The sequence below is a fragment of the Montipora capricornis genome, unplaced genomic scaffold (genome assembly GCF_036669925.1).
Source record: "Montipora capricornis isolate CH-2021 unplaced genomic scaffold, ASM3666992v2 scaffold_488, whole genome shotgun sequence".
NCBI classification, from domain to species: Eukaryota; Metazoa; Cnidaria; class Anthozoa; order Scleractinia; family Acroporidae; genus Montipora; species Montipora capricornis.
In genome coordinates, this window is record NW_027180225.1 from 1 (window position 1) to 27,655 (window position 27,655).

The 27,655-nt window shown below is 47.4% G+C and overlaps 19 non-coding genes and 2 pseudogenes across 19 annotated transcripts; 13 read left to right on the plus strand and 8 right to left on the minus strand.

Moving 5' to 3' along the window:
- Positions 1-484: 484 nt before the first annotated feature.
- Positions 485-602, minus strand: LOC138036553 (5S ribosomal RNA; annotated as a pseudogene).
- Positions 603-870: 268 nt separating this feature from the next.
- On the plus strand, positions 871-1,063 carry LOC138036523 (U2 spliceosomal RNA). The gene has a single exon (XR_011129948.1). It is a non-coding gene; the product is annotated as a U2 spliceosomal RNA (small nuclear RNA).
- A 193-nt stretch (positions 1,064-1,256) lies between these two features.
- On the plus strand, positions 1,257-1,420 carry LOC138036559 (U1 spliceosomal RNA). The gene has a single exon (XR_011129978.1). It is a non-coding gene; the product is annotated as a U1 spliceosomal RNA (small nuclear RNA).
- Positions 1,421-2,396: 976 nt separating this feature from the next.
- LOC138036512 (5S ribosomal RNA) lies at positions 2,397-2,515 on the minus strand. The gene has a single exon (XR_011129939.1). It is a non-coding gene; the product is annotated as a 5S ribosomal RNA (ribosomal RNA).
- Positions 2,516-2,782: 267 nt separating this feature from the next.
- On the plus strand, positions 2,783-2,986 carry LOC138036529 (U2 spliceosomal RNA; annotated as a pseudogene).
- Positions 2,987-9,420: 6,434 nt separating this feature from the next.
- Positions 9,421-9,584, plus strand: LOC138036574 (U1 spliceosomal RNA). Its single transcript, XR_011129993.1, has one exon. It is a non-coding gene; the product is annotated as a U1 spliceosomal RNA (small nuclear RNA).
- Positions 9,585-10,560: 976 nt separating this feature from the next.
- On the minus strand, positions 10,561-10,679 carry LOC138036544 (5S ribosomal RNA). Its single transcript, XR_011129966.1, has one exon. It is a non-coding gene; the product is annotated as a 5S ribosomal RNA (ribosomal RNA).
- Positions 10,680-10,946: 267 nt separating this feature from the next.
- On the plus strand, positions 10,947-11,137 carry LOC138036513 (U2 spliceosomal RNA). Its single transcript, XR_011129940.1, has one exon. It is a non-coding gene; the product is annotated as a U2 spliceosomal RNA (small nuclear RNA).
- A 194-nt stretch (positions 11,138-11,331) lies between these two features.
- On the plus strand, positions 11,332-11,495 carry LOC138036557 (U1 spliceosomal RNA). The gene has a single exon (XR_011129976.1). It is a non-coding gene; the product is annotated as a U1 spliceosomal RNA (small nuclear RNA).
- Positions 11,496-12,478: 983 nt separating this feature from the next.
- Positions 12,479-12,599, minus strand: LOC138036551 (5S ribosomal RNA). The gene has a single exon (XR_011129973.1). It is a non-coding gene; the product is annotated as a 5S ribosomal RNA (ribosomal RNA).
- A 269-nt stretch (positions 12,600-12,868) lies between these two features.
- Positions 12,869-13,059, plus strand: LOC138036517 (U2 spliceosomal RNA). Its single transcript, XR_011129943.1, has one exon. It is a non-coding gene; the product is annotated as a U2 spliceosomal RNA (small nuclear RNA).
- A 194-nt stretch (positions 13,060-13,253) lies between these two features.
- On the plus strand, positions 13,254-13,418 carry LOC138036576 (U1 spliceosomal RNA). The gene has a single exon (XR_011129995.1). It is a non-coding gene; the product is annotated as a U1 spliceosomal RNA (small nuclear RNA).
- A 981-nt stretch (positions 13,419-14,399) lies between these two features.
- Positions 14,400-14,519, minus strand: LOC138036549 (5S ribosomal RNA). The gene has a single exon (XR_011129971.1). It is a non-coding gene; the product is annotated as a 5S ribosomal RNA (ribosomal RNA).
- A 267-nt stretch (positions 14,520-14,786) lies between these two features.
- Positions 14,787-14,983, plus strand: LOC138036530 (U2 spliceosomal RNA). Its single transcript, XR_011129954.1, has one exon. It is a non-coding gene; the product is annotated as a U2 spliceosomal RNA (small nuclear RNA).
- Positions 14,984-15,177: 194 nt separating this feature from the next.
- On the plus strand, positions 15,178-15,341 carry LOC138036560 (U1 spliceosomal RNA). Its single transcript, XR_011129979.1, has one exon. It is a non-coding gene; the product is annotated as a U1 spliceosomal RNA (small nuclear RNA).
- A 976-nt stretch (positions 15,342-16,317) lies between these two features.
- On the minus strand, positions 16,318-16,436 carry LOC138036556 (5S ribosomal RNA). Its single transcript, XR_011129975.1, has one exon. It is a non-coding gene; the product is annotated as a 5S ribosomal RNA (ribosomal RNA).
- Positions 16,437-21,145: 4,709 nt separating this feature from the next.
- On the plus strand, positions 21,146-21,313 carry LOC138036578 (U1 spliceosomal RNA). The gene has a single exon (XR_011129997.1). It is a non-coding gene; the product is annotated as a U1 spliceosomal RNA (small nuclear RNA).
- Positions 21,314-22,291: 978 nt separating this feature from the next.
- LOC138036543 (5S ribosomal RNA) lies at positions 22,292-22,411 on the minus strand. Its single transcript, XR_011129965.1, has one exon. It is a non-coding gene; the product is annotated as a 5S ribosomal RNA (ribosomal RNA).
- A 267-nt stretch (positions 22,412-22,678) lies between these two features.
- On the plus strand, positions 22,679-22,872 carry LOC138036524 (U2 spliceosomal RNA). Its single transcript, XR_011129949.1, has one exon. It is a non-coding gene; the product is annotated as a U2 spliceosomal RNA (small nuclear RNA).
- A 194-nt stretch (positions 22,873-23,066) lies between these two features.
- Positions 23,067-23,230, plus strand: LOC138036561 (U1 spliceosomal RNA). Its single transcript, XR_011129980.1, has one exon. It is a non-coding gene; the product is annotated as a U1 spliceosomal RNA (small nuclear RNA).
- Positions 23,231-24,206: 976 nt separating this feature from the next.
- On the minus strand, positions 24,207-24,325 carry LOC138036567 (5S ribosomal RNA). Its single transcript, XR_011129986.1, has one exon. It is a non-coding gene; the product is annotated as a 5S ribosomal RNA (ribosomal RNA).
- Between the last annotated feature and the right edge of the window lie 3,330 nt (positions 24,326-27,655).

Below are 27,655 nucleotides of genomic sequence, written 5' to 3' on the forward strand. Positions count from 1 at the left end.
TAGTGTCTTATGCGCGGCCTTTGTAATACAGTTACTTAGTCGCGTGTTGAGCAGGGAAGCAGTAAGGACTTTGAAGTGCGCTACCGTCAACACGTTAGTCACGTTTTTCGCAAGATCAATGTTGTAGTGTTGTAGCCTTCGTTGTATACATTCATGCCTCCGGGCTAGGTTAACTTGCCATCTAATGCATAACAGATGCATGCATTTTTTTACCTTGTCCGGTATCCTGTTCGTTGTCTCTTACCGGAACGAATAAGATACGGTTCGTCATGTCGATAACGTTGGATGAAAGATCTCGCGCGCACGCGCTCCCTTGGGAATACAAGTTCCACTTTCTCGTGTGAACTATTTGTTTTTTGTCGTATGTCTCATCTTTGACATATCGTTGGCATGTTGTGTTCAAAAAACCTGGTTTGGAATGTTCTTTCATTGAAAGAAACTGAGATTTTTTGAGATAATCAAGTGTAGCAGAAGGAAAAAGGGAAGCCTACAACACGGGGTATTCCCAGCGGTCTCCCATCCAAGTACTAACCCCGCCCGACAGGGCTTAACTTCGGTGATCGGACGAGAACCGGTGTTTTCCCTGTGTATGGTCCGTAGACAAGTAATTTGCCGTGAAAATTAACTTTGTTATAAGGGAAAATGAAAACGAGGTCAGAGCAAGCACAATGTGCATTTGTCCTCTTGCCGTCACGCAAGTGCCATGCAATGCTGGTGCTGCTGCCCACTGTACAAGAGCGATCGTTTGTGTGCGCCTCGCTTTCAGGTTGTGCTTTGGGCATTCCTTCCTTGGCACGGATTGTAATCGGACCACCATATCTCGTGGCCATGAGACTGGGAGCACCTTGTCCGCCGTGAGCATTTACGGGCATCGCTTCTCGGCCTTTTGGCTAAGATCAAGTGTAGTATCTGTTCTTATCAGCTTTTAATTCTGATACGCTGCTCATCGAGCAGCTCATATATTAAACTGATTTTTGGAACTGGGCCGTGGAAAAGAGGCTTGCCTCGTCCCGGCCACGGGTTGCCTCGGTATAGCACTACCTCCGAGCGTGGCCCACTTCCCTCTGGGGAAGAAATAATCAAGTGAAAGCAGAAAAGTGACCAAGCAACCAACCTTCACATTCTCTTCTCTTTTCTAGGTAGCATAGCAGCGAGTGGACAGCACGACACGACAGGACGAGGAGCACGTGACCTCCATTACCACATGGTATGCGCAGACAAGTTGCGGTTTGCGGTCACCGAGAGGCTGAAAAGGCATACTTACCTGACGCGGGAGGCACTGTGATCAGGGAGGCAGTCCTCTCAAGGTGAGGCTCTTTCATTGCACTTCGATTGGGTTGACCCTTGCGATTACCCCAAATGTGGGTAACTCGAGCGTATAATTTCTGGTAGTGGGGACCTGCGTTCGCGCTAGTCCCCGCACCAAACCCCGGTGGCAAAGTTGGCTAATGGGAAGGTTTGTTGGTAACGTTTCAGGCAGGGCAGGGAAGGAGATGCGGTGGCGGTGTAAGGACTAAGGAAGGTGAGTTGTATTTGTGAAGTCCACTGCTGAAATTGTAGGTGAATGTTCCGTACTTGGTGCACTGAAAAACTGTGATTTCATTTCTCTCATTCTTGGCCGTACAGAGAGGGAGACGACGTGTTTATTTCAGCCGCATCGATTTCCATCGATAGACGAGTGAGACAAGAAAATGCCAGCGGGTCGAGCTCTTATCCTCGTGCATCGTTTCGAAAACGTAAGTGGATGTGTGTTTGTACTGCTCCATCGCGATAGATTTATTTTGCGTTGTGTTATGTTGCGTTCTGGAGAGCCCGTTTTGCATTGAGTAACTGAGGACCCGCCAGATCAGTTGGCGTTACATTTCTGTGGCCAACACTTTGTGGTTTCTCTATGTTATCAGTTAATTGGATTGTTATCATAAAAAGTAAATCTTTCATGGTCAGGATAGTGTCTTATCGGCCCTTTGAATACGTACTGTCCGTGTTGAGCAGGGAACAGTAAGACTTTGAAGTGCGCTACGTCACGTAAGTCACGTTTTCGCAAGATCAATGTTGTAGTGTTGTAGCCTTCGTTGTATACATATCATCCGGGCTAGGTTAACTTCCATCTAATGCATAACAGTGCATGCATTTTTTACTTGTCGTATCCTGTTCTTTGCTCACACGAAAAGATACGTTTCATGTCATAAACGTTGGATTGATAAGATCTCGCGCGCACGCGCTCCCTTGGGAATACAAGTTCCACTTTCTCGTGTGAACTATTTTGTTTTTGTCGTATGTCTCATCTTTGACATATCGTTGGCATGTTGTGTTCAAAAAACCTGGTTTGGAATGTTCTTTCATTGAAAGAAACTGAGATTTTTTGAGATAATCAAGTGTACAGAAGGAAAAAGGGAAGCCTACAACACGGGGTATTCCCAGGCGGTCTCCCATCCAAGTACTAACCCCGCCCGACAGGGCTTAACTTCGGTGATCGGACGAGAACCGGTGTTTTCCCTGTGGTATGGTCGTAGACAAGTAATTTGCCGTGAAAATTAACTTTGTTATAAGGGAAAATGAAAACGAGGTCAGAGCAAGCACAATGTGCATTTGTCCTCTTGCCGTCAACGCAAGTGCCATGCAATGCTGGTGCTGCTGCCCACTGTACAAGAGCGATCGTTGTGTGCGCCTCGCTTTCAGGTTGGCTTTGGGCATTCCTTCCTTGGCACGGATTGTAATCGGACCACCATATCTCGTGGCCATGAGACTGGGAGCACCTTGTCCGCCGTGAGCATTTACGGGCATCGCTTCTCGGCCTTTTGGCTAAGATCAAGTGTAGTAATCTGTTCTTATCAGCTTAATATCTGATACGCTGCTCATCCGCTGCTCATCGAGCAGCTCATATATTAAACTGATTTTTGGAACTGGGCCGTGGAAAAGAGGCTTGCCTCGTCCCGGCCACGGGTTGCCTCGGTATAGCACTACCTCCGAGCGTGGCCCACTTCCCTCTGGGGAAGAAATAATCAAGTGAAAGCAGAAAAAGTGACCAAGCAACCAACCTTCACATTCTCTTCTCTTTTCTAGGTAGCATAGCAGCGAGTGGACAGCACGACACGACAGGACGAGGAGCACGTGACCTCCATTACCACATGGTATGCGCAGACAAGTTGCGTTTTGCGGTCCCGGAGAGGCTGAAAAGGCATACTTACCTGAACGCGGGTTTGGCCGTAAAAAGTCAAACCCTGCAGAGTGAGCTCTTTTTCTTGCTGGGAGACCTCAATTTTTGGAGTGTGGCCTGGACCTTTTCTTTTCATTTTTGGAGTGTGGTTTCTTTATTCATATTTTGGAGTGTGGTAAGGTTTTTGTTGTAGTTTTTCTTTGTCTCTTTGGTTTTCTTTTATTTTTTCGGTGACCCTCCCGGGGCCTAATGCTCCGCGTTCTGCGGTAACCCGGGGTAAGCCGAGTCTTTCTGTTTTTCATTTTTCTCGCTTCCAGGGCTCTTTGAGCCCTCGTTTTTTGGCACTTCATTTAGTCCGTCACTGAAGTGTCCTTTTTGGTTTTTCGTGTGGTTTTCTACTTTTTTGGTGTGTTCTTTGGTTTCTGTGTGGCTCCTTAAGAAAATTTCTTGAGGTTTTTTGTTTGTTTTCTACTTATTAAGGGTGTTCTGAGTGATATTTAATTGCTATAATATTTTCGGTTGTTATTTGCTTATTGTGTAATTGGATTTTTGTTGCATATTATACCTTACTTTCTAGTGAGGTTATATTTTGTGGATTGTGTTGGAAATAATTAATTAATTGGAACTTATACATAAATAGTTACTTCTGCAAGTGACTGTACATATATATTAGTTGTGAATTTGCTATCCATATTAGTTTATCTGCATTATTAAAATTTGGAGTGGGATACTTTTGATATTTAGTGTGATACATAAGGTTAAACATCTTTATTATTATTAGTCCTTTAGCAGCTGCTTAAGGTTTACTCTTATTTCACTGTACTAGTAATTGGATTTTAAATTATTTTGTCATAATGATTCCACGCAATACGCGCACTCTAATCATAAAGTCCGGCTTCCCCGCTGGGACTTCCCATGCCGGGGTTGCCGGCATCATCGCGGACTCCCTGGCTGATCTGGTTGATTCTATCCAGGTCTGTCCAGGGGGGATCATTCGTATTTCCTTTATTGACCCTGCCCGTAAGAAGACCTATGAGGAGGCCGGGTCCATAGTTTTTGGAGATGTCAGTTGTGCGGTTATTTCTTCTGCCCCCGTCTCAATGGTCATGGTATACTTGTTCCCTTTTGAGGGAAATAATGATAAGGTTAGGGAGGCCCTAAAATTTTTCGACGATGTCAAGGAGGTCAAGCACCAGCAGTGGGCGAATGTCCCTGGTGTCTTTACGGGAACGCGTTTGGTGCGCATGGTGCGCAAGCACGAGATCCCACGTAACATCAAGATTGACGGGATCAACTGTCGTGTGTGGTACAAGGGGCAGCCCCTTGTTTGCGACATTTGCAACAACAACCATAAGGCTGCTGATTGCCCTTTAAAGGGAAAGTGCCGTAGATGCCATGAGGCCGGGCATTTTGTTCGAAACTGTCCGAAGCCTGTGTGGTACGTGCCGGGTAGACCGGAGACGGACATGGACAGTGAAGATGGCGATAATGTTGATGGCAATGATAATGATGTTGTTAATAATGAAAATGATAATGATAATGATGTTGCGTCTGTTCCTTCCTCCCTGGTGGCTCCGGCCTCGGGGTGGGTGTTGTTTCTGGGGGGGTGGGCTCTGCGTCCTCGTCGCAGTGCTCTGGCTCTGCTGTGGGTCCGCAGTCTATGTGTGTAGATGAACGTGACAATGAGCTCAATGAATTGGTGAGCCAGCCGTTGCCGGACAGTGGGTCGGGGGGGGCTGAGGAGAGGGTTCTGGATCCCTCTCCCAGCGGTAGTGTTTTGGGGGCTTCCACCGGTCAGGCCGGGGAGTCTCAGGAGGAGGGGCAGGAGTCCTCCCCTACCTTTTCTCCCCTTTCGGGGTCTGTGTTACCGTCATCGGGTGTGCCTGAGGTTGGGGTTGATTCGGGGGATGATGCTCTGGCCTCGGTTGTGGATTCTGGACCTTTGCGGTCGAAAATACCGGTCAAAGTTGGGCGCGGTGGTTTGGGGGGGTTGAATCCCCCACTTGTATCAAGGGAAGAGACTGCATCTATGGTGCAAAAACTGAAGGCATCTCTCCCATCATCAAAGGACGATCTCGTTGCTTCGGCTTTTGTTGTTCCTCTTCCTCCTCGGGTCAGTTCTCGTAGTTCTGGCTCGGGGATGGCCCTCCGTCCGTCCTCTCGTTCCCGGTCTCGTTCCGGTGACGAGAGGACCCCTCCTAGTCCTCTTAGCCCGGATCCTCATAGGTCTCGTCGTCGTCCTTCTTCGCCTAGCCCTGCTAGGCGCCGTTAATTTGCCATTGTCTCGCCACCTTTTTGTTTTTTGCCATGGGTTTGTCACTACTTTATTACTTTATTATGGCTCTTACTGTTATTTCTGTTAACGTTAATGGGTTGAGAGATGGTGACAAGCGTCTTGGGTTTCTCCAGTGGTTGTCCCATCTCTCTCCTTCGGTAGTTTGTCTACAGGAGACCCACGCCGTCTCTAATGATGATCTTCTTTCTTGGTTTTCTCGGTTTGGTTACTTGTGTGCTGGTTCTTTTGGTACCAATCATTCTCGTGGTGTGGTTGTTTTGTATCGTTCGGTTTTGGAGTGTAAGTCTGTGGTTTGTGAGTTTGATGGTCGTTTTGTTTTGGTTGAGTTTTCTCTTCGTGGTTCTGTTTTTCGGGTTGCTTCTATTTATGCTCCCAATCGTAATCCTGACCGTGATGCTTTTTTGGTTCGTTGTGTTGACTCTATTGATCCTGCTGTTCCCACTCTTTTGTGCGGCGATTTCAACACGGTCCTGGATCGTGTTCGGGATCGCCGTGGGTCTTGTCCTTTTGATGTCTCTCGTGAAAGTTCTGCTCTGTTGTCGGCTATGTTTTTGGATTGTTGTGTGGTGGATATTTGGCGTGAAAGGCACCCAAATGATTCTGCTTTCACCTGGTTCCGGCCCGATGGGGCCCTTGCCTCGCGCATTGACCTCATCGGTTGCCCGTATGCTTGGGTGCCTTATGTGTCTTCTGTAGACATTCTGCCGTGTCCCTTTTCTGATCATTGCGCTATTTCTTTCTCATGGGCTCTCCCCAGCTCCGTTCCTCCGGGTTCGGGGTTGTGGAAGCTCAATCTTTCTGTTCTGGATGAGGCCGAGTATATCGACCTCATCTCAACTTTCTGGTCTTATTGGCAGTCTCGTCAGTCTTCTTTTTCTTCCCTCACTAGGTGGTGGGACAGTGGCAAATCCCATATTAAACGTATTAGTATTAATTATTGTAAAGGTCGTGGTAAAAGTAAAGTAGTGGAACGTAATATTTTGTCTAGTCTTGCTGCCCATTTAAAAGTTCATATTGATTCTGGTCGTCTTTCTTTTCTTCCTGCGTATCTTTCTACTCTGTCTCGTCTCCGTGCTTTGGATGTTGAAGTTGCTCGTGGTGCTCAAGTTCGTGCCCGGTCGAGGTGGGTGGAGGAGGGTGAGTCCTCCTCTGCTTACTTCTTCCGGCTCGAAAAGAAAAACGGCACTGACCGTAATATCTCGGCGCTGAGAGCTAGTGATGGTACTTTGGTTACGGACAAGGATGGGTTGTGTGATGTTTTTCGTTCTTTCTATTCGGATCTTTTCTCTGCTGCTCCTTGTGACTCCAATGCTCGTGCTGAGCTTCTTTCTAACATTTCTTCAGTTCTTCCGTATAATGATAGTGAGGTGTGCGAAGGTCTTCTCAGCCAGGAGGAGTGTTTTGCAGCTCTTCAGGGCATGGCCCGTGGTAAAGCTCCTGGTTGTGATGGCCTTCCCATGGAATTCTATTTAAAATTTTGGCATGTTTTGGGTTTGGATTTGGTTTGTGTATTGAATTCTGCTTTTGGTTTGGGCTGTTTGTCTCACTCTCAGCGCCGAGGTATCATTACTTTATCGTTTAAGAAAGGGGATCGTCTTGACCCTAAAAACTGGCGTCCAATCTCCCTGTTGAATGTCGATTATAAAATTGCTTCTCGTTCTATTGCTGCTCGTCTTCTTAAAGTTATTCATTTGGTTGTTGATAAAGATCAGTCTTGTGGTGTTCCTGGCCGTTTTATTGGTGAAAATGTTGCTTTTCTTCGTGATGTTGTTGATTTTTGCTCTTCTTCTGGTGTTCCTGCTGCTCTTCTTTCTCTTGACCAAGAAAAGGCATTCGACAGGGTTGATTGGGCGTTCCTTCGTTCTACTCTATATGCCATGGGTTTTGGGCAGTCTTTTGTTGGGTGGGTTAATTTATTTTACAATAATGTGAGTAGTTGTGTAAATGTTAATGGTTATATTTCTAATTCTTTTAGTTTATCTCGTGGGGTGAGGCAGGGGTGTCCCCTGTCTCCCCTCCTTTACGTTTTGGTTGCCGAGGTACTTGCATGTAATATTCGTTCTAGTGGTTTAATTTCTGGTTTGTCTCTTCCTGGTTCTTCGTCTTCTCTGCCTGTTATTTCTGCGTACGCTGATGACACTACGTTGGTTGTTTCTTCTGTTCCTGGTATTTTGGCTGTTTTTGATGTCTATTCTTTGTATGAGAGGGGGTCTGGGGCTAAATTAAATTTTGGAAAATGCGAAGGTTTGTGGTTGGGTGGTTGGAATGGGCGCACTGACTCACCGGTGAACATTACTTGGTCATCGGTGAAGGTGAAGGTGTTGGGGTTTTTCTGGGTCCGGGTAATTTGGAGGAGGACAATTGGAGGCCGCGTATCACCGCGGTTGAAAATGCTTTGAACTCTTGGCGTCAGCGTTCGTTATCCTATAAGGGCAAGGCACTTGTTATCAATGCCTTGGCCCTTTCCCGTGTGTGGTACGTGGCCTCTTTAATCCATGTTCCCCGGTGGGTCAGTGTCGAGTTGAATACGTTAATTTTTAAATTTTTTTGGAGCGGTAAGCGAGACTTGGTCGCTCGTCGTGTTGTGGTTCAGCCTTCTTGTTTGGGTGGTTTCTCTGTTGTGGATTTTCAGTGTAAGGTTATGGCTCTTCATGTTCAGTGGGTTCGTCGTTTTGTTTCTTCTCCGTCTTCTTGGGTCACTTTCATGGTTTTTTGGTTTTCTTCTCGGCTTGCCGCTCCTCCGCATCTCGTTTTTTCTGCTCCGCTTTGTTTTTCGCCGGATTCTCTGCCTCCGTTTTATCGTTCTCTGTTGACTGCTTGGCGGGCGTGTAAAGGATCCCTTACAGCGTCTTCTTTGGGTATTGGTTCGGGTATTGATTTTTGTCCTGTTTCTACTATGACCACGAAATCTGCTTATTTGTTTCTTTTGTCCGAGAATGCTGTCTCTCCTCATTGTGAGGAGAAGTTCTTTCCTTTGTTTGGTTCTCTTTATTGGTCTTCTACTTGGCATCAGCTTTTCTTTTTTGATTTGGATCGTCCAGTTATTGATTTGTCTTGGAAAATTTCTCACGGGGTCCTTTACACGGCCGAAAGGCTTGCTGGTTTTGGTTATGCTCTTTCTACTGCTTGTTTTTGTTCTGCTCCTGTCGAGTCTCTTCAGCATCTGTTTTTTCACTGTCCTCTGGCGGTCAGTGTTTTGTCATGGCTTCAGTCTCTTATGTTCTTGGCTTCTCCTCTTTGTCCTTCTATCTTGGTTCGTCATACACTTTTTGGTTTCTCGGCTGATGAGTTGTCTGTGGTTCCGCGGGTTTTTGTTTATATGTTGAATGTCTGCAAGTTTTGTATTTGGGGGACTCGGAATGATTTTCGTCTTAGGGGTGTTCGTCCTTCGGCTGTTGACGTTATGGAGCGTGTGAAGTCTCGGGTTCGGTTTAATCTTCCGTTGTTTTTCCGTCGTTTCCGGTCTGATCGCCGTCGTCGTTATTTTGTCCGTCAGTGGGGTGGTCGTGGTGTGGTGGCGTCGTTGCGTAATGATACTCTGGTTGTTCACATTTAGGTGCTGGTTTTGTGTTGCGTGTGCATGTCCTGGCCTTTTTTTCGGGGGTGAACCAACGCCTTGGCGCTGGGTAAGTCGGTTGACGGGTGGCCTTTTGTGGGTCGCTTTTCACCCTTGTGCTGGGTTGTGTTTGTTTTGGTTTGTCCAGTTGTTTTTGAGTCTTTTTTGTCGTTTTGTCGAATTGTCATTTAGGAGTGTAAGTCAGGCGAGGCATCTCCTAGGTGCAATTCCTCGTTTGTGTGTTTGTCTTTTGTTACTTGTTGGTAGGGGCGGGGTTCGATTCCCCGGCGAAGTTGGCGTGTTGGTGCACCCCCGTTTGAGGTGAACCGTTGTGTTTGACGGATTCGTCGTTATGTCTGGCGGCCATTGCACTCACCCTACCGGGGGGCCAGCCATTCGCCTTAAACATAAAAACTTACCTGACGCGGGAGGCACTGTGATCAGGGAGGCAGTCCTCTCAAGGTGAGGCTCTTTCATTGCACTTCGATTGGGTTGACCCTTGCGATTACCCCAAATGTGGGTAACTCGAGCGTATAATTTCTGGTAGTGGGGACCTGCGTTCGCGCTAGTCCCCGCACCAAACCCCGGTGGCAAAGTTGGCTAATGGGAAGGTTTGTTGGTAACGTTTCAGGCAGGGCAGGGAAGGAGATGCGGTGGCGGTGTAAGGACTAAGGAAGGTGAGTTGTATTTGTGAAGTCCACTGCTGAAATTGTAGGTGAATGTTCCGTACTTGGTGCACTGAAAAACTGTGATTTCATTTCTCTCATTCTTGGCCGTACAGAGAGGGAGACGACGTGTTTATTTCAGCCGCATCGATTTCCATCGATAGACGAGTGAGACAAGAAAATGCCAGCGGGTCGAGCTCTTATCCTCGTGCATCGTTTCGAAAACGTAAGTGGATGTGTGTTTGTACTGCTCCATCGCGATAGATTTATTTTGCGTTGTGTTATGTTGCGTTCTGGAGAGCCCGTTTTGCATTGAGTAACTGAGGACCCGCCAGATCAGTTGGCGTTACATTTCTGTGGCCAACACTTTGTGGTTTCTCTATGTTATCAGTTAATTGGATTGTTATCATAAAAAGTAAATCTTTCATGGTCAGGATAGTGTCTTATCGGCCCTTTGAATACGTACTGTCCGTGTTGAGCAGGGAACAGTAAGACTTTGAAGTGCGCTACGTCACGTAAGTCACGTTTTCGCAAGATCAATGTTGTAGTGTTGTAGCCTTCGTTGTATACATATCATCCGGGCTAGGTTAACTTCCATCTAATGCATAACAGTGCATGCATTTTTTACTTGTCGTATCCTGTTCTTTGCTCACACGAAAAGATACGTTTCATGTCATAAACGTTGGATTGATAAGATCTCGCGCGCACGCGCTCCCTTGGGAATACAAGTTCCACTTTCTCGTGTGAACTATTTTGTTTTTGTCGTATGTCTCATCTTTGACATATCGTTGGCATGTTGTGTTCAAAAAACCTGGTTTGGAATGTTCTTTCATTGAAAGAAACTGAGATTTTTTGAGATAATCAAGTGTACAGAAGGAAAAAGGGAAGCCTACAACACGGGGTATTCCCAGGCGGTCTCCCATCCAAGTACTAACCCCGCCCGACAGGGCTTAACTTCGGTGATCGGACGAGAACCGGTGTTTTCCCTGTGGTATGGTCGTAGACAAGTAATTTGCCGTGAAAATTAACTTTGTTATAAGGGAAAATGAAAACGAGGTCAGAGCAAGCACAATGTGCATTTGTCCTCTTGCCGTCAACGCAAGTGCCATGCAATGCTGGTGCTGCTGCCCACTGTACAAGAGCGATCGTTGTGTGCGCCTCGCTTTCAGGTTGGCTTTGGGCATTCCTTCCTTGGCACGGATTGTAATCGGACCACCATATCTCGTGGCCATGAGACTGGGAGCACCTTGTCCGCCGTGAGCATTTACGGGCATCGCTTCTCGGCCTTTTGGCTAAGATCAAGTGTAGTATCTGTTCTTATCAGCTTAATATCTGATACGCTGCTCATCGAGCAGCTCATATATTAAACTGATTTTTGGAACGGGCCGTGGAAAAGAGGCTTGCCTCGTCCCGGCCACGGGTTGCCTCGGTATAGCACTACCTCCGAGCGTGGCCCACTTCCCTCTGGGGAAGAAATAATCAAGTGAAAGCAGAAAAAGTGACCAAGCAACCAACCTTCACATTCTCTTCTCTTTTCTAGGTAGCATAGCAGCGAGTGGACAGCACGACACGACAGGACGAGGAGCACGTGACCTCCATTACCACATGGTATGCGCAGACAAGTTGCGTTTTGCGGTCCCGGAGAGGCTGAAAAGGCATACTTACCTGACGCGGGAGGCACTGTGATCAGGGAGGCAGTCCTCTCAAGGTGAGGCTCTTTCATTGCACTTCGATTGGGTTGACCCTTGCGATTACCCCAAATGTGGGTAACTCGAGCGTATAATTTCTGGTAGTGGGGACCTGCGTTCGCGCTAGTCCCCCGCACCAAACCCCGGTGGCAAAGTTGGCTAATGGGAAGGTTTGTTGGTAACGTTTCAGGCAGGGCAGGGAAGGAGATGCGGTGGCGGTGTAAGGACTAAGGAAGGTGAGTTGTATTTGTGAAGTCCACTGCTGAAATTGTAGGTGAATGTTTTCCGTACTTGGTGCACTGAAAAACTGTGATTTCATTTCTCTCATTCTTGGCCGTACAGAGAGGAGACGACGTGTTTATTTCAGCCGCATCGATTTCCATCGATAGACGAGTGAGACAAGAAAATGCCAGCGGGTCGAGCTCTTATCCTCGTGCATCGTTTCGAAAACGTAAGTGGATGTGTGTTTGTACTGCTCCATCGCGATAGATTTCTTTTGCGTTTGTGTTATGTTGCGTTCTGGAGAGCCCGTTTTGCATTGAGTAACTGAGGACCCGCCAGATCAGTTGGCGTTACATTTCTGTGGCCAACACTTTGTGGTTTCTCTATGTTATCAGTTAATTGGATTGTTATCATATAAAAAAGTAAATCTTTCATGGTCAGGATAGTGTCTTATCGGCCCTTTGAATACGTACTGTCCGTGTTGAGCAGGGAACAGTAAGACTTTGAAGTGCGCTACGTCACGTAAGTCACGTTTTCGCAAGATCAATGTTGTAGTGTTGTAGCCTTCGTTGTATACATATATCATCCGGGCTAGGTTAACTTCCATCTAATGCATAACAGTGCATGCATTTTTTACTTGTCGTATCCTGTTCTTTGCTCACACGAAAAGATACGTTTCATGTCATAAACGTTGGATTGATAAGATCTCGCGCGCACGCGCTCCCTTGGAATACAAGTTCCACTTTCTCTCGTGAACTATTTTGTTTTTGTCGTATGTCTCATCTTTGACATATCGTTGGCATGTTGTGTTCAAAAAACCTGGTTTGGAATGTTCTTTCATTGAAAGAAACTGAGATTTTTTGAGATAATCAAGTGTACAGAAGGAAAAAGGGAAGCCTACAACACGGGGGTATTCCCAGGCGGTCTCCCATCCAAGTACTAACCCCGCCCGACAGGGCTTAACTTCGGTGATCGGACGAGAACGGTGTTTTTTCCCTGTGGTATGGTCGTAGACAAGTAATTTGCCGTGAAAATTAACTTTTGTTATAAGGGAAAATGAAAACGAGGTCAGAGCAAGCACAATGTGCATTTGTCCTCTTGCCGTCAACGCAAGTGCCATGCAATGCTGGTGCTGCTGCCCACTGTACAAGAGCGATCGTTGTGTGCGCCTCGCTTTTCAGGTTGGCTTTGGGCATTCCTTCCTTGGCACGGATTGTAATCGGACCACCATATCTCGTGGCCATGAGACTGGGAGCACCTTGTCCGCCGTGAGCATTTACGGGCATCGCTTCTCGGCCTTTTGGCTAAGATCAAGTGTAGTATCTGTTCTTATCAGCTTAATATCTGATACGCTGCTCATCGAGCAGCTCATATATTAAACTGATTTTTGGAACTGGGCCGTGGAAAAGAGGCTTGCCTCGTCCCGGCCACGGGTGCCTCGGTATAGCACTACCTCCGAGCGTGGCCCACTTCCCTCTGGGGAAGAAATAATCAAGTGAAAGCAGAAAAAGTGACCAAGCAACCAACCTTCACATTCTCTTCTCTTTTCTAGGTAGCATAGCAGCGAGTGGACAGCACGACACGACAGGACGAGGAGCACGTGACCTCCATTACCACATGGTATGCGCAGACAAGTTGCGTTTTGCGGTCCCGGAGAGGCTGAAAAGGCATACTTACCTGACGCGGGAGGCACTGTGATCAGGGAGGCAGTCCTCTCAAGGTGAGGCTCTTTCATTGCACTTCGATTGGGTTGACCCTTGCGATTACCCCAAATGTGGGGTAACTCGAGCGTATAATTTCTGGTAGTGGGGACCTGCGTTCGCGCTAGTCCCCGCACCAAACCCCGGTGGCAAAGTTGGCTAATGGGAAGGTTTGTTGGTAACGTTTCAGGCAGGGCAGGGAAGGAGATGCGGTGGCGGTGTAAGGACTAAGGAAGGTGAGTTGTATTTGTGAAGTCCACTGCTGAAATTGTAGGTGAATGTTCCGTACTTGGTGCACTGAAAAACTGTGATTTCATTTCTCTCATTCTTGGCCGTACAGAGAGGGAGACGACGTGTTTATTTCAGCCGCATCGATTTCCATCGATAGACGAGTGAGACAAGAAAATGCCAGCGGGTCGAGCTCTTATCCTCGTGCATCGTTTCGAAAACGTAAGTGGATGTGTGTTTGTACTGCTCCATCGCGATAGATTTCTTTTGCGTTGTGTTATGTTGCGTTCTGGAGAGCCCGTTTTGCATTGAGTAACTGAGGACCCGCCAGATCAGTTGGCGTTACATTTCTGTGGCCAACACTTTGTGGTTTCTCTATGTTATCAGTTAATTGGATTGTTATCATAAAAGTAAATCTTTCATGGTCAGGATAGTGTCTTATCGGCCCTTTGAATACGTACTGTCCGTGTTGAGCAGGGAACAGTAAGACTTTGAAGTGCGCTACGTCACGTAAGTCACGTTTTCGCAAGATCAATGTTGTAGTGTTGTAGCCTTCGTTGTATACATATCATCCGGGCTAGGTTAACTTCCATCTAATGCATAACAGTGCATGCATTTTTTACTTGTCGTATCCTGTTCTTTGCTCACACGAAAAGATACGTTTCATGTCATAAACGTTGGATTGATAAGATCTCGCGCGCACGCGCTCCCTTGGGAATACAAGTTCCACTTTCTCGTGTGAACTATTTTGTTTTTGTCGTATGTCGTATGTCTCATCTTTGACATATCGTTGGCATGTTGTGTTCAAAAAACCTGGTTTGGAATGTTCTTTCATTGAAAGAAACTGAGATTTTTTGAGATAATCAAGTGTACAGAAGGAAAAGGGAAGCCTACAACACGGGGTATTCCCAGGCGGTCTCCCATCCAAGTACTAACCCCGCCCGACAGGCTTAACTTCGGTGATCGGACGAGAACCGGTGTTTTCCCTGTGTGGTATGGTCGTAGACAAGTAATTTGCCGTGAAAATTAACTTTGTTATAAGGGAAAATGAAAACGAGGTCAGAGCAAGCACAATGTGCATTTGTCCTCTTGCCGTCAACGCAAGTGCCATGCAATGCTGGTGCTGCTGCCCACTGTACAAGAGCGATCGTTGTGTGCGCCTCGCTTTCAGGTTGGCTTTGGGCATTCCTTCCTTGGCACGGATTGTAATCGGACCACCATATCTCGTGGCCATGAGACTGGGAGCACCTTGTCCGCCGTGAGCATTTACGGGCATCGCTTCTCGGCCTTTTGGCTAAGATCAAGTGTGTAGTATCTGTTCTTATATCAGCTTAATATCTGATACCGCTGCTCATCGAGCAGCTCATATATTAAACTGATTTTTGGAACTGGGCCGTGGAAAAGAGGCTTGCCTCGTCCCGGCCACGGGTTGCCTCGGTATAGCACTACCTCCGAGCGTGGCCCACTTCCCTCTGGGGAAGAAATAATCAAGTGAAAGCAGAAAAAGTGACCAAGCAACCAACCTTCACATTCTCTTCTCTTTTCTAGGTAGCATAGCAGCGAGTGGACAGCACGACACGACAGGACGAGGAGCACGTGACCTCCATTACCACATGGTATGCGCAGACAAGTTGCGTTTTGCGGTCCCGGAGAGGCTGAAAAGGCATACTTACCTGACGCGGGAGGCACTGTGATCAGGGAGGCAGTCCTCTCAAGGTGAGGCTCTTTCATTGCACTTCGATTGGGTTGACCCTTGCGATTACCCCAAATGTGGGTAACTCGAGCGTATAATTTCTGGTAGTGGGGACCTGCGTTCGCGCTAGTCCCCGCACCAAACCCCGGTGGCAAAGTTGGCTAATGGGAAGGTTTGTTGGTAACGTTTCAGGCAGGGCAGGGAAGGAGATGCGGTGGCGGTGTAAGGACTAAGGAAGGTGAGTTGTATTTGTGAAGTCCACTGCTGAAATTGTAGGTGAATGTTCCGTACTTGGTGCACTGAAAAACTGTGATTTCATTTCTCTCATTCTTGGCCGTACAGAGAGGGAGACGACGTGTTTATTTCAGCCGCATCGATTTCCATCGATAGACGAGTGAGACAAGAAAATGCCAGCGGGTCGAGCTCTTATCCTCGTGCATCGTTTCGAAAACGTAAGTGGATGTGTGTTTGTACTGCTCCATCGCGATAGATTTATTTTGCGTTGTGTTATGTTGCGTTCTGGAGAGCCCGTTTTGCATTGAGTAACTGAGGACCCGCCAGATCAGTTGGCGTTACATTTCTGTGGCCAACACTTTGTGGTTTCTCTATGTTATCAGTTAATTGGATTGTTATCATAAAAAGTAAATCTTTCATGGTCAGGATAGTGTCTTATCGGCCCTTTGAATACGTACTGTCCGTGTTGAGCAGGGAACAGTAAGACTTTGAAGTGCGCTACGTCACGTAAGTCACGTTTTCGCAAGATCAATGTTGTAGTGTTGTAGCCTTCGTTGTATACATATCATCCGGGCTAGGTTAACTTCCATCTAATGCATAACAGTGCATGCATTTTTTACTTGTCGTATCCTGTTCTTTGCTCACACGAAAAGATACGTTTCATGTCATAAACGTTGGATTGATAAGATCTCGCGCGCACGCGCTCCCTTGGGAATACAAGTTCCACTTTCTCGTGTGAACTATTTTGTTTTTGTCGTATGTCTCATCTTTGACATATCGTTGGCATGTTGTGTTCAAAAAACCTGGTTTGGAATGTTCTTTCATTGAAAGAAACTGAGATTTTTTGAGATAATCAAGTGTACAGAAGGAAAAAGGGAAGCCTACAACACGGGGTATTCCCAGGCGGTCTCCCATCCAAGTACTAACCCCGCCCGACAGGGCTTAACTTCGGTGATCGGACGAGAACCGGTGTTTTCCCTGTGGTATGGTCGTAGACAAGTAATTTGCCGTGAAAATTAACTTTGTTATAAGGGAAAATGAAAACGAGGTCAGAGCAAGCACAATGTGCATTTGTCCTCTTGCCGTCAACGCAAGTGCCATGCAATGCTGGTGCTGCTGCCCACTGTACAAGAGCGATCGTTGTGTGCGCCTCGCTTTCAGGTTGGCTTTGGGCATTCCTTCCTTGGCACGGATTGTAATCGGACCACCATATCTCGTGGCCATGAGACTGGGAGCACCTTGTCCGCCGTGAGCATTTACGGGCATCTGCCAAAAGTACTGAGATTCTGTTAAAAAATTACAAAATGTTAAAAACCACCAAGTGGTGGCACTTTATGTAAAGTGGCTGAGAATACAGGTGTGCGTCGTAAGGGGTACTGTTTGCTAGTGGTGGTACCGACAGTCTTGTTTCTTCGGGTGTTTCCTCCATCCTCCCAATCTGTTGAACCTTTGGAGGTGGAAATGGTTGAGGTATCCACTCCTCGTAAACGCGGTTGTGATTCCGTTGAGAACCTCCTCTGATAGCTCTTCTGTTACTCCTTCCCGGAAGGCTCTTACAAAGGTGGCTAAGAAGAGCGGAGCTGCGCCCTCTTCTACTAAATCGAAGACTCGTGCTTCAGCTGATACTGTCAAGTCTGCGAAGCACGAAGGTTTGCCTGATGTGTCGTTTTCCCTCCCCCAACGCAAAGCACGTACATAGTTACTCTTTTACTGTACTCCATTATGGCTCTGTCAGTTGTCTCAATTAACGTCAACGGTCTGCGAGACCAGTCTAAGCGAGCTGGGTTTGTACAGTGGCTTCATTCCTTGCCTGTTGTTTCCTGATGTAGTGTGCCTCCAAGAGGCCCACTGCATCTCCCTCAGTGAGTGTCAGTCCTGGTTTCCAGTCATCTGGTCTTTCCGTTGTGGTGTCTCCGGCTCTAATAAGTCCTTGTGGTTGTATGTTTTTGTTTTCGTCCAGTGTTGTCCCTTGTTAAATCTCTTCCTCTGATAGTTGTGGTCGGTTTTTGTTATGTGAGTTTTCTTTGCGTGGCGCTGTGTTCAGGGTTGCTTGCATTTATGCTCCCAATCGTAACCCTGATCGTGATGCCTTCCTGGACGGGGTCTCTTCCCGATTAGACCCTTCAGTTCCCACCCTCCTCGCCGGCGATTTTAATACCGTCTTTGATCGCGCTGCTGACCGTGTGGGCTCCGTGGTCGGTGATACCTCGCGTGAGAGTGTTGTTGCCCTTGGTCGTCTTTTTGACGATGTCTGTTGTATTGATATTTGGAGATACCTCCATCCGTCTTCCTCCGCCTTTACCTGGACTAAGGCGGATGGCTCTATCTCCTCCCGTATAGATCTAATTGGGTGCCCTTATGTCTGGGTTGCGTCTCTGTCTCTGTTTGTGAAATTCTTCCGTGTCCGTTTTCAGACCATTGTGCTGTGTCCTGCTCTCTTACTGTTCCTGACGTTATTCCTCCTGGTCCGGGGCTTTGGAAGCTTAATACCTCAGTCCTGGAGGAGGAGGAGTACTGGTCTGTCGCCTTATTTCTGACTTTTGGGCCGATTGGAAGGACTGTAAGCTCTGTTTTTCCTCTCTTTCCAAGTGGTGGGATTCCGGTAAAGCAAAGATCGAAGGGCATTACGGTATCTTACTGTGTGCGCCGGTCGCAGAAAGAATCTTGGTCACGCGATTTGTTGGCTAGTTGGCGGCACACCTCAAGGCACGGCTTGATGCTGGTTGCCTGTCTGTTTTAGGTGTTTATCGATCCACCCTTGAACAGCTTTCCGCCTATGACATCAGGGCTGCTCAAGGTGCCCAAGTACGGTCACGTGTGTCCGATGGGTTGAGGAGGGCGAAGTCTCATCGGCGTACTTTTTTCGTTTAGAGAAGAAACGGTCTGCTGACCGGTGGGTTTCTGCGCTTCGGAACCCTGATGGGTCCATTGTTTCAACACCTTCTGATCTGTGTTCTTCGTTCGCCACTTTCTACTCCTCTCTTTTTTTACTGCCTGTCCTACGGATTCCGCCGCTCAAGATATTCTTCTCAGTAATGTGTCCCTCGTCCTTTCATCTGCCCAAGCTGATCTTTGTGAGGGCTTTCTGACTCTTGAGGAGTGTCATCGTGCCCTTGTTGGCATGGCTCGTCGTAAAGCCCCGGGGTCCGATGGCCTCTCCCATGGAGTTTTAACTTGAAATTCTGGGACGTCCTTGGGTCTGATTTAGTGGAGGTCTTGAATTCGTGTTATCTGTCTGGTTCTATGTCTTTGTCTCAACGGCGGGGTCTCATATCCTTAATCTTTAAGAAGGGAGATCGGTTGGACGCTCGTAACTGGCGCCCCATCTCCCTTCTCAACGTCGACTATAAGCTTGCTTCTCGTGTTTATTGCTGGGCGCCTTCTCAAAGTTATCCATCTGGTTTGTTAGTGAGGATCAGACCTGCGGTGTTCCTGGCAGGTTTATTGGCGAGAATGTTGCTCTTTTGCGTGATGTGGTTGCCTTTGCCACGGAATCTGACATCCCGTTGCCGTTCTCTCCTTAGACCAGGAAAAGGCCTTTGATAGAGTGGATTGGTCATTTATGTGTGCTACTTTGTCGAGGATGGGTTTTGGCCCATCTTTTGTCCGTTGGGTTGTTCTGTTCTATTCTGCTGTCCAAAGCTCTGTAGTTGTTAATGGTTATCTGTCTCGGTTTTTTCCTTTGTCTCGTGGCGTGCGTCAGGGCTGTCCTTTGTCTCCATTATTGTATGTTCTAGTTTCTGAAGTGCTTGCTGTTAACATTCGTGCCAATCCACGTATCATTGGTCTTTCTGTCCCCGGGCCCCCGCGGGCCCTGTCTCCGATCTCGCAGTACGCCGATGACACCTCTCTCATTGTCACGTCTGATATTGCCATTGCTGCTATTTTTGAAGTTTATGCTCTTTTTGAAAGGGGTTCTGGTGCTAAGCTTAATCAGGGATCCAAATCCAAGGGATTGTGGCTCGGTTCGTGGTCTGGCAGGACTGACCCCCCTGTCACCCTGGACTGGGACCTCGGCCAAGATCAAAGTGCTGGGCGTCTTTATTGGGCCTGGGAATTTGGAGGAAGTGAACTGGCGTCCTAGGATTGATGCCGTGGAGAATGTGCTGGCTTCTTGGAGGCAACGCTCCCTGTCCTACGGCGGGAGAGCTCTCGTCATCAACGCCTTGGCCCTTTCTAGGGTTTTGGTACATTGCCTCCCTAATTCATGTCCCCCCTTGGGTTTCTTCCGAGCTTTGTAAATTGGTTTTTGGGTTTTTTTGGAAGGGCAAACGCGATCTGGTTTCTCGTGCTGTTGTTGTTCAGCCTACATCTGCTGGTGGGTTTTTCTGTCATTGATCTTCGTCTTAAGGTTTCTGCGCTTCTTGTCCAGTGGGTTCGGCGTTTCACTGTTTTCTCCGCGTAGTTGGGTCCATTTCTTTTCCTTTTGGTGTGATTCTCGTTTTGGTGTCCCTGCTCTTGATGTTGTTCTGTCCCGTCCTGAGGCCTTTTCCTCCAAGTCCCTCCCCCCGTTTTACTCTGCTCTTCTGTCTGCTTGGCGTTTGGTTGGTGGTTCCTTTTCCCGTCGGCGTCGTTCCTCCCTTGTCATTGCGTCTTTGTCCCCTCATCATGTTTGCTGCTGTTTCCTCTATCTCTGCAAATTCTGTTTATTTGTTTTTGCTGTCTGAGGATCGTCCGACTCCCCATTGTGTTGACAAGTTTTTTCCTTTGTATGGCTATACTCTCTACTGGCCTTCGACCTGGTCCCAATTGTTCTTCTTCAATCTTGACCGCCCAGTGATCGATCTCAACTGAAAGGTCGCCATGGCGTGTTGTACACTGCCGATCGCCTTGTCGGTTTTTGGGTACTCGGTCGACCCTTCTTGCTTTTTGCCGTCTTGCCTCTGAATGTCCTTCTCACTTGTTTTTCTCCTGCCCTCTTGCTCATAGTGTTCTTTCATGGTTACAGTCTCTATTGTTTGGTTTTTTCGTCTTCGTCCCCTTCTTTGGTTTGCCGTCACGTGCTGTTTGGTTTTTGACCCGGCTGAGATCCGTCGAGTTCCTCGTGTTTTCGTGTACATCCTAGGTTGTCTGTAAGTATTTTATCTGGCTCGCTCGGAATGACTTTCGTTTCCGTAATGTGCCGCCCGGTGCTCTCGATGTCATCGCAAAGGTCCGCTCTCGTGTCAAGTTCAATCTACCTCTCCTTTTTAAGCGTTTCAAGTCCCCCCGTCGTCTACGTTATTTTCATCGTCAGTGGGGTGCGTCTGGCATTATCGGCTCTGTTTGCAATGGTCGTTTTTCTCTGTCCCAGTTCTAGTCCCATTGTCGCCCCAAGCTGTTGCTGTCTCGCGGCGTACCTACTCCTGTTAGGATGAGTCTTTCTGACTGGCGTCCTTGTCAGGTCTGCCATTCGCCGCTGCACAGTTCGGTTGTTTTTGTTTTGTCCTGTAGTCCTTCGTCCTGTTGGTTTGCTTGTTTGTTTGTTTGATGTGGAAATGCCATTCTCGAGTGTAAGTCGGACGAGGCGTCTCGTGAATGCTTTTCTTCGTTAGTTTTGTTTTTTTTTTTTGTTTGTAGGGGCGGGGTTCGATTCCCCGGTGACGTTTGACGTGCTGGTGCACCCCCGTTTGAGGCGAACCATTGTTGTTGATGGATGAGTCTGAATGTCTGGCAGCCATTGCACTCACCCTACCGGGGGGCTGCCATTCGCCTTAAACATAAAAAAAACTTACCTGACGCGGGAGGCACTTGGTGATCAGGGAGGCAGTCCTCTCAAGGTGAGGCTCTTTCATTGCACTTCGATTGGGGTTGACCCTTGCGATTACCCCAAATGTGGGTAACTCGAGCGTATAATTTCTGGTAGTGGGGACCTGCGTTCGCGCTTAGTCCCGCACCAAACCCCGGTGGCAAAGTTGGCTAATGGGAAGTTTGTTGGTAACGTTTCAGGCAGGGCAGGGAAGGAGATGCGGTGGCGGTGTAAGGACTAAGGAAGGTGAGTTGTATTTGTGAAGTCCACTGCTGAAATTGTAGGTGAATGTCCGTACTTGGTGCACTGAAAAACTGTGATTTCATTTCTCTCATTCTTGGCCGTACAGAGAGGGAGACGACGTGTTTATTTCAGCCGCATCGATTTCCATCGATAGACGAGTGAGACAAGAAAATGCCAGCGGGTCGAGCTCTTATCCTCGTGCATCGTTTCGAAAACGTAAGTGGATGTGTGTTTGTACTGCTCCATCGCGATAGATTTCTTTTGCGTTGTGTTATGTTGCGTTCTGGAGAGCCCCGTTTGCATTGAGTAACTGAGGACCCGCCAGATCAGTTGGCGTTACATTTCTGTGCCAACACTTTGTGGTTTCTCTATGTTATCAGTTAATTGGATTGTTATCATAAAAAGTAAATCTTTCATGGTTCAGGATAGTGTCTTTATCGGCCCTTTGAATACGTACTGTCCGTGTTGAGCAGGGAACAGTAAGACTTTGAAGTGCGCTACGTCACGTAAGTCACGTTTTCGCAAGATCAATGTTGTAGTGTTGTAGCCTTCGTTGTATACATATCATCCGGGCTAGGTTAACTTCCATCTAATGCATAACAGTGCATGCATTTTTTACTTGTCGTATCCTGTTCTTTGCTCACACGAAAAGATACGTTTCATGTCATAAACGTTGGATTGATAAGATCTCGCGCGCACGCGCTCCCTTGGGAATACAAGTTCCACTTTCTCGTGTGAACTATTTTGTTTTTGTCGTATGTCTCATCTTTGACATATCGTTGGCATGTTGTGTTCAAAAAACCTGGTTTGGAATGTGTCTTTCTTTCATTGAAAGAAACTGAGATTTTTTGAGATAATCAAGTGTACAGAAGAAAAAGGGAAGCCTACAACACGGGGTATTCCCAGGCGGTCTCCCATCCAAGTACTAAACCCCGCCCGACAGGGCTTAACTTCGGTGATCGGACGAGAACCGGTGTTTTCCCTGTGGTATGGTCGTAGACAAGTAATTTGCCGTGAAAATTAAACTTTGTTATAAGGGAAAATGAAAACGAGGTCAGAGCAAGCACAATGTGCATTTGTCCTCTTGCCGTCACGCAAGTGCCATGCAATGCTGGTGCTGCTGCCCACTGTACAAGAGCGATCGTTGTGTGCGCCTCGCTTTCAGGTTGGCTTTGGGCATTCCTTCCTTGGCACGGATTGTAACGGACCACCATATCTCGTGGCCATGAGACTGGGAGCACCTTGTCCGCCGTGAGCCATTTACGGGCATCGCTTCTCGGCCTTTTGGCTAAGATCAAGTGTAGTAATCTGTTCTTATCAGCTTAATATCTGATACCGCTGCTCATCGAGCAGCTCATATATTAAACTGATTTTTGGAACTGGGCCGTGGAAAAGAGGCTTGCCTCGTCCCGGCCACGGGTTGCCTCGGTATAGCACTACCTCCGAGCGTGGCCCACTTCCCTCTGGGGAAGAAATAATCAAGTGAAAGCAGAAAAAGTGACCAAGCAACCAACCTTCACATTCTCTTCTCTTTTCTAGGTAGCATAGCAGCGAGTGGACAGCACGACACGACAGGACGAGGAGCACGTGACCTCCATTACCACATGGTATGCGCAGACAAGTTGCGTTTTGCGGTCCCGGAGAGGCTGAAAAGGCATACTTACCTGACGCGGGAGGCACTGTGATCAGGGAGGCAGTCCTCTCAAGGTGAGGCTCTTTCATTGCACTTCGATTGGGTTGACCCTTGCGATTACCCCAAATGTGGGTAACTCGAGCGTATAATTTCTGGTAGTGGGGACCTGCGTTCGCGCTAGTCCCCGCACCAAACCCCGGTGGCAAAGTTGGCTAATGGGAAGGTTTGTTGGTAACGTTTCAGGCAGGGCAGGGAAGGAGATGCGGTGGCGGTGTAAGGACTAAGGAAGGTGAGTTGTATTTGTGAAGTCCACTGCTGAAATTGTAGGTGAATGTTCCGTACTTGGTGCACTGAAAAACTGTGATTTCATTTCTCTCATTCTTGGCCGTACAGAGAGGGAGACGACGTGTTTATTTCAGCCGCATCGATTTCCATCGATAGACGAGTGAGACAAGAAAATGCCAGCGGGTCGAGCTCTTATCCTCGTGCATCGTTTCGAAAACGTAAGTGGATGTGTGTTTGTACTGCTCCATCGCGATAGATTTATTTTGCGTTGTGTTATGTTGCGTTCTGGAGAGCCCGTTTTGCATTGAGTAACTGAGGACCCGCCAGATCAGTTGGCGTTACATTTCTGTGGCCAACACTTTGTGGTTTCTCTATGTTATCAGTTAATTGGATTGTTATCATAAAAAGTAAATCTTTCATGGTCAGGATAGTGTCTTATCGGCCCTTTGAATACGTACTGTCCGTGTTGAGCAGGGAACAGTAAGACTTTGAAGTGCGCTACGTCACGTAAGTCACGTTTTCGCAAGATCAATGTTGTAGTGTTGTAGCCTTCGTTGTATACATATCATCCGGGCTAGGTTAACTTCCATCTAATGCATAACAGTGCATGCATTTTTTACTTGTCGTATCCTGTTCTTTGCTCACACGAAAAGATACGTTTCATGTCATAAACGTTGGATTGATAAGATCTCGCGCGCACGCGCTCCCTTGGGAATACAAGTTCCACTTTCTCGTGTGAACTATTTTGTTTTTGTCGTATGTCTCATCTTTGACATATCGTTGGCATGTTGTGTTCAAAAAACCTGGTTTGGAATGTTCTTTCATTGAAAGAAACTGAGATTTTTTGAGATAATCAAGTGTACAGAAGGAAAAAGGGAAGCCTACAACACGGGGTATTCCCAGGCGGTCTCCCATCCAAGTACTAACCCCGCCCGACAGGGCTTAACTTCGGTGATCGGACGAGAACCGGTGTTTTCCCTGTGGTATGGTCGTAGACAAGTAATTTGCCGTGAAAATTAACTTTGTTATAAGGGAAAATGAAAACGAGGTCAGAGCAAGCACAATGTGCATTTGTCCTCTTGCCGTCAACGCAAGTGCCATGCAATGCTGGTGCTGCTGCCCACTGTACAAGAGCGATCGTTGTGTGCGCCTCGCTTTCAGGTTGGCTTTGGGCATTCCTTCCTTGGCACGGATTGTAATCGGACCACCATATCTCGTGGCCATGAGACTGGGAGCACCTTGTCCGCCGTGAGCATTTACGGGCATCATAATGATGTTAATAATGAAAATGATAATGATAATGATGTTGTGTCTGTTCCTTCCTCCCTGTGTGGCTCCGGCCTCGGGGGTGGGTGTTGTTTCTGGGGGGGTGGGCTCTGCGTCCTCGTCGCAGTGCTCTGGCTCTGCTGGGGGTCCGCAGTCTATGTGTGTAGATGAACGTGACAATGAGCTCAATGAATTGGTGAGCCAGCCGTTGCTGGACAGTGGGTCGGGGGGGGCTGAGGAGAGGGTTCTGGATCCCTCTCCCAGCGGTAGTGTTTTGGGGGCTTCCACCGGTCAGGCCGGGGAGTCTCAGGAGGAGGGGCAGGAGTCCTCCCCTACCTTTTCTCCCCTTTCGGGGTCTGTGTTTACCGTCATCGGGTGTGCCTGAGGTTGGGGTTGATTCGGGGGATGATGCTCTGGCCTCGGTTGTGGATTCTGGACCTTTGCGGTCGAAAATACCGGTCAAAGTTGGGCGCGGGTGGTTTGGGGGGGGTTGAATCCCCCACTTGTATCAAGGGAAGAGACTGCATCTATGGTGCAAAAACTGAAGGCATCTCTCCCATCATCAAAGGACGATCTCGTTGCTTCGGCTTTTTGTTGTTCCTCTTCCTCCCTCGGGTCAGTTCTCGTAGTTCTGGCTCGGGGATGGCCCTCCGTCCGTCCTCTCGTTCCCGGTCTCGTTCCGGTGACGAGAGGACCCCTCCTAGTCCTCTTAGCCCGGATCCTCATAGGTCTCGTCGTCGTCCTTCTTCGCCTAGCCCTGCTAGGCGCCGTTATTTTGCCATTGTCTCGCCACCTTTTTGTTTTTTGCCATGGGTTTTGTCACTACTTTTATTACTTTATTATGGCTCTTACTGTTATTTCTGTTAACGTTAAATGGGTTGAGAGATGGTGACAAGCGTCTTGGTTTCTCCAGTGGTTGTCCCATCTCTCTCCTTCGGTAGTTTGTCTACAGGAGACCCACGCCGTCTCTAATGATGATCTTCTTCTTGGTTTTCTCGGTTTTGGTTACTTTGTGTGCTGGTTCTTTTGGTACCAATCATTCTCGTGGTGTGGTTGTTTTGTATCGTTCGTTTTGGAGTGTAAGTCTGTGGTTTGTGAGTTTGATGGTCGTTTTGTTTTGGTTGAGTTTTTCTCTTCGTGGTTCTTTTTTTCGGGTTGCTTCTATTTATGCTCCCAATCGTAATCCTGACCGTGATGCTTTTTTTTGGTTCGTTGTGTTGACTCTATTGATCCTGCTGTTCCCACTCTTTTGTGCGGCGATTTCAACACGGTCCTGGATCGTGTTCGGGATCGCCGTGGGGGTCTTGTCCTTTTGATGTCTCTCGTGAAAGTTCTGCTCTGTTGTCGGCTATTTTTTGGATTGTTGTGTGGTGGATATTTGGCGTGAAAGGCAACCAAAAATGATTCTGCTTTCACCTGGTTCCGGCCCGATGGGGCCCTTGCTTCGCGCATTGACCTCATCGGTTGCCCGTATGCTTGGGTGCCTTATGTGTCTTCTGTAGACATTCTGCCGTGTCCCTTTTCTGATCATTGCGCTATTTCTTTCTCATGGGCTCTCCCCAGCTCCGTTCCTCCGGGTCCGGGGTTGTGGAAGCTCAATCTTTCTGTTCTGGATGAGGCCGAGTATATCGACCTCATCTCAACTTTCTGGTCTTATTGGCAGTCTCGTCAGTCTTCTTCTTTTTCTTTCCCTCACTAGGTGGTGGGACAGTGGCAAAATCCCATATTAAACGTATTAGTATTAATTATTGTAAAGGTCGTGGTAAAAGTAAAGTAGTGGAACGTAATATTTTGTCTAGTCTTGCTGCCCATTTAAAAGTTCATATTGATTCTGGTCGTCTTTCTTTTCTTCCTGCGTATCTTTCTACTCTGTCTCGTCTCCGTGCTTTGGATGTTGAAGTTGCTCGTGGTGCTCAAGTTCGTGCCCGGTCGAGGTGGGTGGAGGAGGGTGAGTCCTCCTCTGCTTACTTCTTCCGGCTCGAAAAGAAAAAACGGCACTGACCGTAATATCTCGGCGCTGAGAGCTAGTGATGGTACTTTGGTTACGGACAAGGATGGGTTGTGTGATGTTTTTCGTTCGTTTCTTTCTATTCGGATCTTTTCTCTGCTGCTCCTTGTGACTCCAATGCTCGTGCTGAGCTTCTTTCTAACATTTCTTCAGTTCTTCCGTATAATGATAGTGAGGTGTGCGAAGGTCTTCTCAGCCAGGAGGAGTGTTTTGCAGCTCTTCAGGGCATGGCCCGTGGTAAAGCTCCTGGTTGTGATGGCCTTCCCATGGAATTCTATTTAAAATTTTGGCATGTTTTGGGTTTTGGATTTGGTTTGTGTATTGAATTCTGCTTTTGGTTTTGGGCTGTTTGTCTCACTCTCAGCGCCGAGGTTCATTATTTTTATCGTTTAAGAAAGGGGATCGTCTTGACCCTAAAAAACTGGCGTCCAATCTCCCTGTTGAATGTCGATTATAAAATTGCTTCTCGTTCTATTGCTGCTCGTCTTCTTAAAGTTATTCATTTGGTTGTTGATAAAGATCAGTCTTGTGGTGTTCCTGGCCGTTTTATTGGTGAAAATGTTGCTTTTCTTCGTGATGTTGTTGATTTTTGCTCTTCTTCTGGTGTTCCTGGGCTGCTCTTCTTTCTCTTGACCAAGAAAAGGCATTCGACAGGGTTGATTGGACGTTCCTTCGTTCTACTCTATATGCCATGGGTTTTTGGGCAGTCTTTTGTTGGGTGGGTTAATTTATTTTACAATAATGTGAGTAGTTGTGTAAATGTTAATGGTTATATTTCTAATTCTTTTAGTTTATCTCGTGGGGGTGAGGCAGGGGTGTCCCCTGTCTCCCCTCCTTTACGTTTTGGTTGCCGAGGTACTTGCATGTATATTCGTTCTAGTGGTTTTAATTTCTGGTTTGTCTCTTCCTGGTTCTTCGTCTTCTCTGCCTGTTATTTCTGCGTACGCTGATGACACTACGTTGGTTGTTTCTTCTGTTCCTGGTATTTTGGCTGTTTTTGATGTCTATTCTTTGTATGAGAGGGGGTCTGGGGCTAAATTAAAATTTTGGAAA